Source organism: Lepidochelys kempii, chromosome 7 (genome assembly GCF_965140285.1).
Source record: "Lepidochelys kempii isolate rLepKem1 chromosome 7, rLepKem1.hap1, whole genome shotgun sequence".
NCBI lineage: Eukaryota > Metazoa > Chordata > Testudines > Cheloniidae > Lepidochelys > Lepidochelys kempii.
Window position 1 is genome coordinate 91,404,175 of NC_136386.1, and position 13,226 is coordinate 91,417,400.

A 13,226-nucleotide genomic window follows, 5' to 3' on the forward strand; every position below is an offset into this window, starting at 1 on the left:
CCACCAATCCCATCCCCCTGCAGCCCAGCACCCCCCCACACACACACTGCACCCACCAATCCCATCCCCCTGCCGCCCAACACCCCCACACACACACTGCACCCACCAATCCCATCCCCCTGCCGCCCAGCACCCCCCCACACACACTGCACCCACCAATCCCATCCCCCTGCAGCCCAGCACCCTCCCACACACACACTGCACCCACCAATCCCATCCCCCTGCCGCCCAGCACCCCCCCACACACACTGCACCCACCAATCCCATCCCCCTGCAGCCCAGCACCCTCCCACACACACACTGCACCCACCAATCCCATCCCCCTGCAGCCCAGCACCCTCCCACACACACACTGCACCCACCAATCCCATCCCCCTGCCGCCCAACACCCCCCCACACACACTGCACCCACCAATCCCATCCCCCTGCCGCCCAACACCCCCCCACACACACTGCACCCACCAATCCCATCCCCCTGCCGCCCAGCACCCCCCCCCACACACTGCACCCACCAATCCCATCCCCCTGCCGCCCAACACCCCCCCACACACACTGCACCCACCAATCCCATCCCCCTGCCGCCCAACACCCCCCCACACACACTGCACCCACCAATCCCATCCCCCTGCCGCCCAACACCCCCCCACACACACTGCACCCACCAATCCCATCCCCCTGCCGCCCAGCACCCCCCCACACACACTGCACCCACCAATCCCATCCCCCTGCCGCCCAACACCCCCCCACACACACTGCACCCACCAATCCCATCCCCCTGCCGCCCAACACCCCCACACACACACTGCACCCACCAATCCCATCCCCCTGCAGCCCAGCACCCCCCCACACACACTGCACCCACCAATCCCATCCCCCTGCCGCCCAACACCCCCCGACACACACACTGCACCCACCAATCCCATCCCCCTGCAGCCCAGCACCCCCCACACACACACACACTGCACCCACCAATCCCATCCCCCTGCAGCCCAGCACCCTCCCACACACACACTGCACCCACCAATCCCATCCCCCTGCAGCCCAGCACCCCCCGACACACACACTGCACCCACCAATCCCATCCCCCTGCAGCCCAGCACCCCCCCACACACACACACTGCACCCACCAATCCCATCCCCCTGCAGCCCAGCACCCCCCGACACACACACTGCACCCACCAATCCCATCCCCCTGCCGCCCAACACCCCCACACACACACTGCACCCACCAATCCCATCCCCCTGCAGCCCAGCACCCCCCCACACACACTGCACCCACCAATCCCATCCCCCTGCCGCCCAACACCCCCACACACACACTGCACCCACCAATCCCATCCCCCTGCCGCCCAACACCCCCACACACACACTGCACCCACCAATCCCATCCCCCTGCAGCCCAGCACCCTCCCACACACACACTGCACCCACCAATCCCATCCCCCTGCAGCCCAGCACCCCCCCACACACACACTGCACCCACCAATCCCATCCCCCTGCAGCCCAGCACCCTCCCACACACACACTGCACCCACCAATCCCATCCCCCTGCCGCCCAACACCCCCCCACACACACTGCACCCACCAATCCCATCCCCCTGCAGCCCAGCACCCTCCCACACACACACTGCACCCACCAATCCCATCCCCCTGCAGCCCAGCACCCTCCCACACACACACTGCACCCACCAATCCCATCCCCCTGCAGCCCAGCACCCTCCCACACACACACTGCACCCACCAATCCCATCCCCCTGCAGCCCAGCACCCCCCCACACACACACACACTGCACCCACCAATCCCATCCCCCTGCCGCCCAACACCCCCCCACACACACTGCACCCACCAATCCCATCCCCCTGCAGCCCAGCACCCCCCCACACACACTGCACCCACCAATCCCATCCCCCTGCAGCCCAGCACCCTCCCACACACACACTGCACCCACCAATCCCATCCCCCTGCCGCCCAGCACCCTCCCACACACACACTGCACCCACCAATCCCATCCCCCTGCAGCCCAGCACCCCCCCCCACACACACACTGCACCCACCAATCCCATCCCCCTGCCGCCCAACACCCCCCCACACACACTGCACCCACCAATCCCATCCCCCTGCAGCCCAGCACCCCCCCACACACACTGCACCCACCAATCCCATCCCCCTGCAGCCCAGCACCCTCCCACACACACACTGCACCCACCAATCCCATCCCCCTGCAGCCCAGCACCCCCCCACACACACTGCACCCACCAATCCCATCCCCCTGCCGCCCAACACCCCCCCACACACACTGCACCCACCAATCCCATCCCCCTGCAGCCCAGCACCCTCCCACACACACACTGCACCCACCAATCCCATCCCCCTGCAGCCCAACACCCCCCCACACACACTGCACCCACCAATCCCATCCCCCTGCAGCCCAACACCCCCCCACACACACACACTGCACCCACCAATCCCATCCCCCTGCAGCCCAACACCCTCCCACACACACACACTGCCCACCAATCCCATCCCCCTGCAGCCCAACACCCTCCCACACACACACACTGCCCACCAATCCCATCCCCCTGCAGCCCAGCACCCCCCCCCCACACACTGCACCCACCAATCCCATCCCCCTGCAGCCCAACACCCCCCCCCACACACACACACACTGCACCCACCAATCCCATCCCCCTGCAGCCCAACACCCTCCCACACACACACTACACCCACCAATCCCATCCCCCTGCAGCCCAACACCCCCCCACACACACACTGCACCCACCAATCCCATCCCCCTGCAGCCCAGCACCCCCCCACACACACACACAAAATCCCACTTCAGCCCTGCAATACTGCTCCACATGTGAAAAAACCATATCCTCTCCTAACACACACCCAGAGCACTTCCCTCCAAACCAACGCGCCCCTCGCATGCCAACCCTCCTTTGCCCAAATTTACTATTTTATGGCACCCCAAAATACACTGAGCACTTCCCAGAAAGACAGTCTCTGCCTAGTTTAGTTTAATTTAGCGCAATTTAAGGTGTGAAACAAGTGCAGATGACAAACAGGGAGTAATGATTTTTCATAGATTCCAAGGCCAGAAGGCACCACTGTGATCATCTAGCCTGACTACCTGTATAACTTAGACCAGTGGTTCTCGACCATACCAGATTGCTGTAGCCCTTTCAGGAGTCTGATTTGTCTTGTATACCCCAGTTTTCACCTCCCTTAAAAACTACGGTACTTGCTTACTTAATCAGACAAACATACAAAAGTGGCACAGCACACTATGACTGAAAAATTGCTTACTTCTCAATTTGTCTGTATGAAATTTTAGTTTGTACTGACTTCACTAGTGCTTTTTATGTAGCCCGTTGTTAACTAAGCAAATATCTAGCTGAGTTGATGTACCCCCTGGAAGACCTCTGCATAGGTGTACCCCGGTTGAGAACCACTGACAGACCACAGAACATAAAGATTTTGGCACGTTCTCTGCTCACCTATTAATTACAGGTGCCAGCAGCCTACACAGCACTTTATAATGAGTTAATGTGCTGAACATATAAATCCATGCCCTGAAGAGCTGATAATTTGTAAGAATTAATGTTCCACAGCACTTCACAAGTATGAAGCACTATAATTGCTAAGTATTATTCTTGCGCCCACACTTAGCTTAATGACTGTGACTCAGATGCAACAACCCTGTCCCAGGGATGTTTAGATTACACCCAAGGAGATCCATCCTAAAGGATGTAGGCAGTTGCACAGCTACTATCTTCTTTTGAGGCTTTCCATCAAGGATTACGTGGGAGTCCTGCAGTGGAAGTTGCTGAAGGGAGGTGCTGGATCAGAGTATACATCATCAGACATGGTCAAACCTCCTACACACCTAGCAACACCTACTCCCCCAACAGCGGGAGGTTGCAACCAGCTTGCACCTACTGGTACAACTTCAGTTTTAGGAGCCAGGTGACTGCACTTAAGCCTGCACAAGCTTGACCTGAATCTTGTGCATAATACAGATGTAAATGTAAATAGATACTTAGGGTTTGCCTACACAAGGGGTTTAAATCAAGTTAATCTGGTTTGAAAACACATTTGTACATACAGTGCAATCACCACAACACACTACATTTAACTCTACATTTATTGCAAACTCTGGAGTCCTCTTGCCAAGTGGACTGTTTGCTACAAATTGAATTAGTTGGGTCTGTTTGTGTGCACACAATCCTGCTGCACATCACTTTGGTATACCTCCAATCACTATCCCACGCTGCTTTGCAGGTGACCGTTATTGGTCTGCCTGTTTATCTGTGTGCCCGCCCCTGCTCTGGTGTCATGTTGCCAAGACCAGGGCTGGCTCCAGGCACCAGCGTTCCAAGCAGGTGCTTGGGGCGGCAGTTAGAAAGGGGCGGCAGTGTTTCCTCGGCGGCAGCAATTCGGCGGCAGCTTCTCCCTTTTGCCATCCACGGCGGCAGTTTTTTTCACTGCTTGGGGTGGCAAAAACTGTAGAGCCAGCCCTGGCTGAGACATCCCTCCTCCCACCCCCCGCCATTTTAAAGCTGGAGGAGGGCCAGATTTTGCCCATTTGCTCCTGGGTTCCCATGTATCAGTGTGGCTGAAATGCTACTCCAGAAGCCCCACAACAACATGCCTCACACAGCCTCCTGGAGCCATGCTGAGATGGATCTCGTTGCCATCTGGGGTGAAGCGGCAGTGCTAGAAGCTCTTGTGGCCAGCCTCCAGAATTAAGATCTGTTTGTGGACATTGCAAAGCAGATGTCCAGGATTCTGAGCAGTGCCAGATAATATTAAAACCAGGGAAGACGAGGGGGAGAGAATCAGATAGGTGACACACAACCTATCCATTTTTTGAGGAACTGGACAGAATTTTGCACTATACAGCCACCCAATCCAAGGAGGTTGTGAAGCCTGCTGTCCCGTAAGAGCCGGGATCTCTTTGGTACTCAGGATCCTGATGCCAGCCAAGTAGAAAGCCAGCCTGATTCCTGCAGTGCCGCAATGCAGCCCAAGTCCCACCCAGAGGCAGATTCTCTAGCACAGCATTTCTTGCATGTGGCCACCAGGGGTTTTTTGTGCAGCCACAACAGCCTCCTGGGCGGTCATGGGGGGGTGGGGGGGAGAACATTGCCCCCTCCCCCTCCTGGATGTGCTGCTCTGCACCACCTCTGGAAACAGGTGGGGTGCAACACTGCAGGAGCAAGGTGAGTTCTCAACCCACCGGGGGGGCCGGGGAGCTCAGGCTTCAGCCCTATGGTAGTTGGGTAGCAGGACTTCGGGAGCTTGGCCGTGCCACCCCGGCAGGTGCTGATCCCCAGCTCCAGCCACACGGCCCTGGCGTCCAGTGGCTGGGCTTCGGGCTCCAGCCCCTGGTTCCAGCACGCAGTGGCAGGTGCTGGCAGCTGATTTCAGTCCTGGGCTCTGTCTGTGCAGCAGGAGGCACTGGCCCCAAGTGCCAGGCCCCAGCCCCATGTCAGTTGCTTCTAACCATGGGGCTTTGGACACCAACCCCTAGTTCCAGTGCATGGCCCTAGCCTCCAGCTGCAGGGATTCAGGTGCCTACCCCCAACTTTGGCTGTACGGCCCCAGCCCTGGGTGCTGATCCTAGCCACAAGGCAGTGGGGGCCAACCCCGGCCACGCAGCAACAAGCACCAGCAGGTGCTGACCCCCAGCTCTGGCCATGCGGCCCCAGGCTCCAGCACCCAGCTCCAGGCTCTGGCCACATGGGGCCAGTGCCCACCACCAAGCGCCGACCCACAGCTCCAGCCATATGGCTCCAACCCCTGGCTCCGGCCACACAGCACATGCCGCTAGCTCCAGGCTTTGGCCATGGGCACTGACCCCCCCAGTCCTGACCACAAACAGAAACACCTTCCTTTCAACCGGCCAAATGCATGCTCCACTACCCTTCTCCTACTGAGAGAGATAGTTAAGTTTCTTCCTTTTGTCCAAGCAGCCTGTGAATGTCTTCATTATTCAGGGAAGCAGAGGATAACCCAGGTCTCCCAGGATAACTGTAGCAACCTCCACACCATTAATGTCCATAGTGATCCTGGGGACAAATGGCCCTTTCTCCATTAATGTACATAGAGCTGAGTTCCATTAATACACATATGGCCACCAAGTAAAAGTGAAATCAGGACATAATGCGCTACAGACAACCATGGCCAAGTCCCTTCTTACTTCTTCTTACTTTTCAAAGACATTGCAGCACGTGTTGATGTATCTCCAGTACTACCAGGTAGAGATCAGATTGTCCAAGATGATTACTGGTGTTACTTGACACCCTGAGCAGGGCGCAGAAACCCAGTATCAGTGAGTTGGAGAAAGGGGAACAAGATATACACCATCATGTTAATGCATTCAGTCTCCCAATTTCAACAGTGAAGCTGCTGAAAATCAAAGAGGCTATGGAAAAGGATGTCCCACTACACGTAGTCAAGGTAGTGATACCAACAAAGAGGCCAAAAGACAAAAGTCAGGTTCTGGTAGGAGCAGAAAAGGTGGCAGTTTAGCTAATGTCTTGTTTGCAAAACTGATGCTTGTTGTGAAGGTTTATATTTTACTTTTATTCGCCAGGATTATTGAAGAGTATTATTTGTTAGTATTGCCATTTCATTTGTACAAAAATCTATATAACTGAGTTCTTATTGCACTGAAGAAAGGTGTACCAAATCCCCAACCTACAGTAAAAAACACTGGCCACACAAAGTTTTCCATTTCTGGACTTTGTCATTGGGTATCATGTTTTCTTTAGAATGATCTAGTTGGTAAAAATATTGCTCAATATATCATTGGACTTTGGCTTTGCTGTCAAGTTAACTGGAGGAAATATAGGTTTCAGAGTGGTAGCCGTGTTAGTCTGTATCCGCAAAAAGAACGAGGAGGACTTGTGGCACCTTAGAGACTAACAAATTTATTTGAGCATTAGCTTTCGAGGGCTAAAGCCCACTTCATCAGATGCATGCAGTGGAAAATACAGCAGGAAGATGTACATATATGTATATATACACATACACACAGAGAACATGAAAAAATGGCAACTCTAACAAGAGCAATCAATTAAAGTGGGCTATTATCAGCAGGAGAAAAAAAACCTTTTGTAGTGATAATCAGGATGGCCCATTTCAAACAGTTGACAAGAAGCTGTGAGTAACAGTGAGGAGAGTGATCTTTAGATAAGCTATTACCAGCAGGAGAGTGGGATGGGAGGAGGTATTGTTTCATGGTCTCTGTGTATATAATGTCTTCTGCAGTTTCCACAGTATGCATCCGATGAAGTGAGCTGTAGCTCACGAAAGCTTATGCTCAAAGAAATTGGTTAGTGTCTAAGGTACCACAAGTACTCCTTTTCTTTTTGCGAATATAGACTAACACGGCTGTTACTCTGAAACCTGTCAGTAAGGGGAAAATTAGCATGGGGAATTTAGTTTATGTAATGACTCATCCACTCCCAGTCTTTATTCAAGCCTAATTTAATGGTGTCCAGTTTGCAAATTAATTCCAGTTCTGAAGTTTCTCGTTCGCGTCTGTCAGACCGAGATCGTGTGGTGTGGTCTGGATAAAAGCTGGAGGCATGTAGGTAAGTATAGCGGTCAATAGGTTTCCAGCATAGGGTAGTGTTTATGTGACCATCGCTTATTAGTACTTTGTGACTTTGTCCTCACCCACAATGATTTCACATTTGGGGACAATGTATACCTTCAAGTCAGCGGCACTGCTATGGGTACCCGCATGGCCCCACAGTATGCCAACATTTTTTATGGCTGACTTAGAACAACGCTTCCTCAGCTCTTGTCCCCTAACGCCCCTACTCTACTTATACTACATTGATGACATCTTCATCATCTGGACTCATGGAAAAGAAGCCCTTAAGGAATTCCACCATGATTTCAACAATTTTCATACCACCATCAACCTGGACCAGTCCACACAAGAGATCCACTTCCTGGACACTACAGTGCTAATAAGCGATGGTCACATAAACACCACTCTATACTGGAAACCTACTGACCGCTATACTTACCCACATGCCTTCAGCTTTCATCCAGACCACATCACACGATCCATTGTCTACAGCCAAACTCTAAGATAGAACTGCATTTGCTCCAATCCCTCCGACAGAGACAAATACCTACAAGATCTCTATCAAGTGTTCTTAAAACTACAATACCCATCTGCTGAAGTGAAGAAACAGATTGACAGAGCCAGAAGAGTACCCAGAAGTCACCTACTCCAGGACAGGCCCAACAAAGAAAGTAACAGAACACCACTAGCCGTCACCTTCAGCCACAACTAAAACCTCTCCAGCGGATCATCAAGGATCTACAACCTATCCTGAAGGATGATCCCTCACTCTCACAGATCTTGGGAGACAGGCCAGTCCTCGCTTACAGACAGCCCCCTAACCTGAAGCAAATACTCACCAGCAACCACACACCACACAACAAAAACATTAACCTAGGAATCTATCCTTGCAGCAAAGCCCGTTGCCAACTGTGTCGACATATCTATTCAAGGGACACCATCATAGGGCCTAATCACATCAGCCACACTATCAGAGGCTTGTTCACCTGCACATCTACTAATGTGATATACGCCATAATGTGCCAACAATGCCCCTCTGCCATGTACATTCGTCAGACTGGACAGTCTCTATGCAAAAGAATAAATGGACACAAATCAGACATCAAGAATTAGAATATTAAAAAAAACAGTCGGAGAACACTTCAACCTCCCTGAACCTTCAATTACAGACCTAAAAGTCGCAATTATTCAACAAAAAAAGCTTCAAAAACAGACTCTAACAAGAAACTGCAGAACTGGAATTAATTTGCAAACTGGACACTATTAAATTAGGCTTGAATAAAGACTGGGAGTGGATGAGTCATTACATAAATGAAAAACTATTTCCCCATGCTAATTTTCCCCCTGCTGTTATTCACACCTTCTTGTCAACTGTTCGAAATGGACCATCCTGATTATCACTACAAAAGTTTTTTTTTCCTCCTGCTGATAATAGCCCACCTTAATTGATTACTCTTGTTATAGTTGGTATGGCAACCCCCATTTTTTCATGTTCTCTCTGTGTGTGTATATCTATATATCTCTTCCTACTGTATTTTCCACTGCATGCATCTGATGAAGTGGGCTTTAGCCCACGAAAGCTTATGCTCAAATAAATTTGTTAGTCTCTAAGGTGCCACAAGTACTCCTCGTTCTTTTTGGAGGAAATATAGTGTCTCCTCTCTCATTGGTTCAGGAGCTGAATCCAGGTTACAAGTGTCACAATTGTTGCTGTCAAACATGGTAATTAAATAGGTGGAACTAGTAGCTGCTAAACCAGGCCATTCGGAAGCACTACAAGATAGGGCTTTAAAAATGTTAAAAAATGAAAAGCTATAGATAAATGATTCTGACAGGTTAAATATTTTATTGGAGTGATTCGAAATATGGAAAAGAATCTGAACTACATTTCAGGTAGATATCTCTGAGCAGATGATGCCTTGGGAAAAATTCATTGTCAGCAGATATCAGGTTCAGCTCTCAAGTACAATACAGATGTAAGCTTTATCTTGCAAATGTTTAGAGGCCTTTGAAATGTCACCTGAATATGGTAGGGAAGGATGGAGCAGAAATATTTGTCCCTCTTCCCCCTTCCTCCTCCCCCGCCCACACACACATGAGGATCAGTCAGGAAGCAAACCCTCCTGGCTAACACACCAACTACATGAATATCATCTTTCTTGTTCTAATCCCCTTTTCCTCTCTTCTCCCTTTTCTGCCATTTCCTTTCTTCTTCTTCTTCGTTTAAAAAAAAAGTGTCTCTGAGTGCTTTGGTGTTTAAAATCTGCCTTTTGGTGCTACTTTCTCCAGAGTTCTTGTGCTGACTTCTCTCTTAATCCCAGTAAGCACTTGATCTTACTGCCAGGTTGCTCCAGATGCAGCTGTTTCAAAAGTCAATACACCACTGTGCAGCAAGTGTTGTGAACCTGCCATAGGAGGTCTTTCAAAATCCTTCTCCTTCCTGCATTTGATCTGTTTTATGCATATCTACTGTGCCCATCATTGCATTTAGGCACATATCTGAGGCTAAATTTACCTAAATGTAGTTGTTGACATAAATTGCTGTATTTCAGATGGAAAACTCCTTAATTCCCTCATCCCCACACAAATACACTTGAGGGGACACAGTTCATCATTCTGCTTGACACACATATTCTGGTACAATAAGCACGAAGTTAAATAAGTGCCAAAAGCAATAGTCAGATATTGTCAAGCTAATACAGTAGTTATCATACCTGCATGATGGATGATCTCATTAGATAAAGATCCCAGCCAAAGCACTCAGTTTACCTGATAAATAGGAATGACTTGGAGCCAACTTTTTTCACTGCTGCTACAAAGGGACTTTGTGAATACAGTGTAGACTAAATGCCAAGCAACAATGTAATACAAGGAAATAAATAACTGACATGTTTGGTAATGTCATAAGCCACAAGAATGAAGTCCACAGTTGACTGCGGTATCAGGTTAATCTCCAAGTATTCTCCCCACTGTTATTGTTCCTGTATTTAAAATTTTCTTATCAAACCTGAATCCATTCAGACCTCTGCTCTCCCCCTTCATTCTCATGCTACTGCTTCTTCCCTCTGTCTATCAAATGCCTAATTGCTGTGGGCTTCCACAGTACTCTCAGTTTTTTACCTAGACATTTTACCACAGCAATTACAATCTGAATTTTTTTAAACTCAGATTAATCTTTTGAAATAAACAAAAGTCACGTTTAGTTGTATGGATAATCATTGCAGAAACCTCTGGCAATACAGTTCCAACTTAAACTAGCATTCTTTCCTCAGGATTCAGAGCCTGATTTGTAACTAAGCCTATAGTTGGTACTATATTTTGGTCTATTTCCTTGGTGAAATCCCACTTTATTCAGAGGGCCAGCACAGGGTGAGTTCCACCCTTAGTCCGTTGCACCATTCCACGGTATGGTCTGTTGAATGCTTTCCAGTTTTTGACAGTCTGACGATTGTATGCTCACTTTTAGCAAGGTTACTTTGTGTGACAACTGGAGACGGACCCAATGTTTTCCAAATATCAAAATCCCCAAACTGGAAACCACAGGACACTTTATATGGTGAGTACTAACAGACAATACCTTTAAATAACCCAGGTATATAAAAAGCAAAATATGCACCTTCACAGCAAGCAAGGATCAGCATCAGCGTTGCAAATTAGACTGACTGACTGACTGCCACCTTTTTCTTTCAACCCTCTGCCTCTGTAGAAAGAAATCTGAATTCTTGATAAGTTCACAGCATGGGACTACAAAGTCTTACAAGAAAACCTTCCTAAAATACCCAACACTTCTGAACCTATTCCAGCTGTTAAATTGTTACTAGTTAGATTACTTTGATTAAAATAATTAATAGATATTTTCTCTAAAAGTTCTTCCAGTCCCATCTGCAGCTTTTTCACAGCCTTTCCTTTCCTTTTAAAACTTCATGAAATGGGGGAAGCTGACACTGATCTATGCTGGAGATGTAAAAGCTCTCAAGGTACAAGGGTGTATACTTTTGGGGACTGTCCTTTCCTAAAAATACTCTGGGTACATATGGGTACACTAATTCCTCCAGGATGAGTTTTGAAGGGACATTGTCAAATGTAAAACAAAAACAAAACAAAAAAACTCACCACAAATGTTAATGACAATCTTAGATTGTAAAACTGAAAAGACATTACAATTGAAGAACAGGTTATATGGTGCCTGGCAAAAACTGGAGCAAGTCTTACTGAAAGCAGTGGCCTAAAGCCACCGTTGCACCCCCCTCCCCTGCGTTGTGCCTCTTGCACTCATATCTGATCATCTGCAAATGAGCAGCATCTCCTTTGTCTCCCTCCATCCCCCACAAACACACCACAGAATCTTCTGACTCTGGATTTAGTTTTCATTTGTAATGCTGTTTGTCTAGGATTTGCATTCAGTTCAGTTTGGGCAATGAAAATAAATGAGTCATTTTTACTGGATTTTAAGCATTAGCAAAAAAACTGCAGAACAATTTTGTCTCATCTTTAAATACAGATCTGTACTGTGTGATAAGAACAGATTTTAAAATTTTATTAAAGCTAATGTTAAAAAATATATAATACATAGGTTGGGAAAAGAGTGTCTGTACATCTGGGTATAGTGCTTAGATTATCCACAGATATAAAGTTAGTTTTTAAAAGTCATATGACACAGAGTACATAGTCAGCAATAACCAAATTTAGGTGAATAGATTTAACAATACAGTTTAGATATTAGAATCCGAATACTTAGGTACATCACTCATGAAAAGTTGTACAAAGATTTGGTTGTGAAAAGCAAAATGTATCAATGAGTGGAGATTGTCCTTCAGTAATTGAGAATTAGGTTGGTTGTCCATTTAGAAAATACAATCCATGAGGAAAGTATGTGTTACTTTCCTAACTGCGCTTCTCATTCGCACTCCAGCTCATGCCCCCTGGTATTGCTGATGTCCACTGATGTGTTCTATATAGATGTCCCTCGACCACCTGATGCATCTGACACCATGAGTTGCCGCATCAGCCAAGTGTAGCGTTGACCTATTCCACATTCTCTCAGCACTCTCTCGTTACTGGGGTCCCATGCACCTAAGGCTCTGACGATCAGTGCGTGTGTCTGGACCTGATAACCCTATTTCTCAAAGTTTCAACCAGAGGGGCATATTTCTCTACCTTTCGAGCTTGGGCATTGTAGGGGTTCCACACATGGAGAGAGAGTGGGAAGGTACCAGGGAGAGACACAACAGACAAACATTCTCACTCTCTCTCTCTCACACACACACACACACACACACACACCCTAGTCCCAAACAAGCCACTGGGAATTCTTCATATGCATTAATACTGATGGAGCCCCTCTGCAGATTGGAACCCCGTGTGGGGACTGTGGGAGCAGTGGCCAATGCAGGAGGCCTTAGCAGCACAACTCCAGTGGATGCCTGCTGCTCTGGAGGGGAGGGGTAGGGCAGCAGATCCTGGAGGTAATTCATGGTATGTCTACACTACTGGGGAGTGAGCCTGCCAGCCCAGGTAGACAAACTTAAGCTAGAAGGGCTCGAGTAGCACACTAATGATAGCAGTGTGGATGTTGCAGCTCTGGCACAGACTCAAATCTTTATATTTTAAACAAAG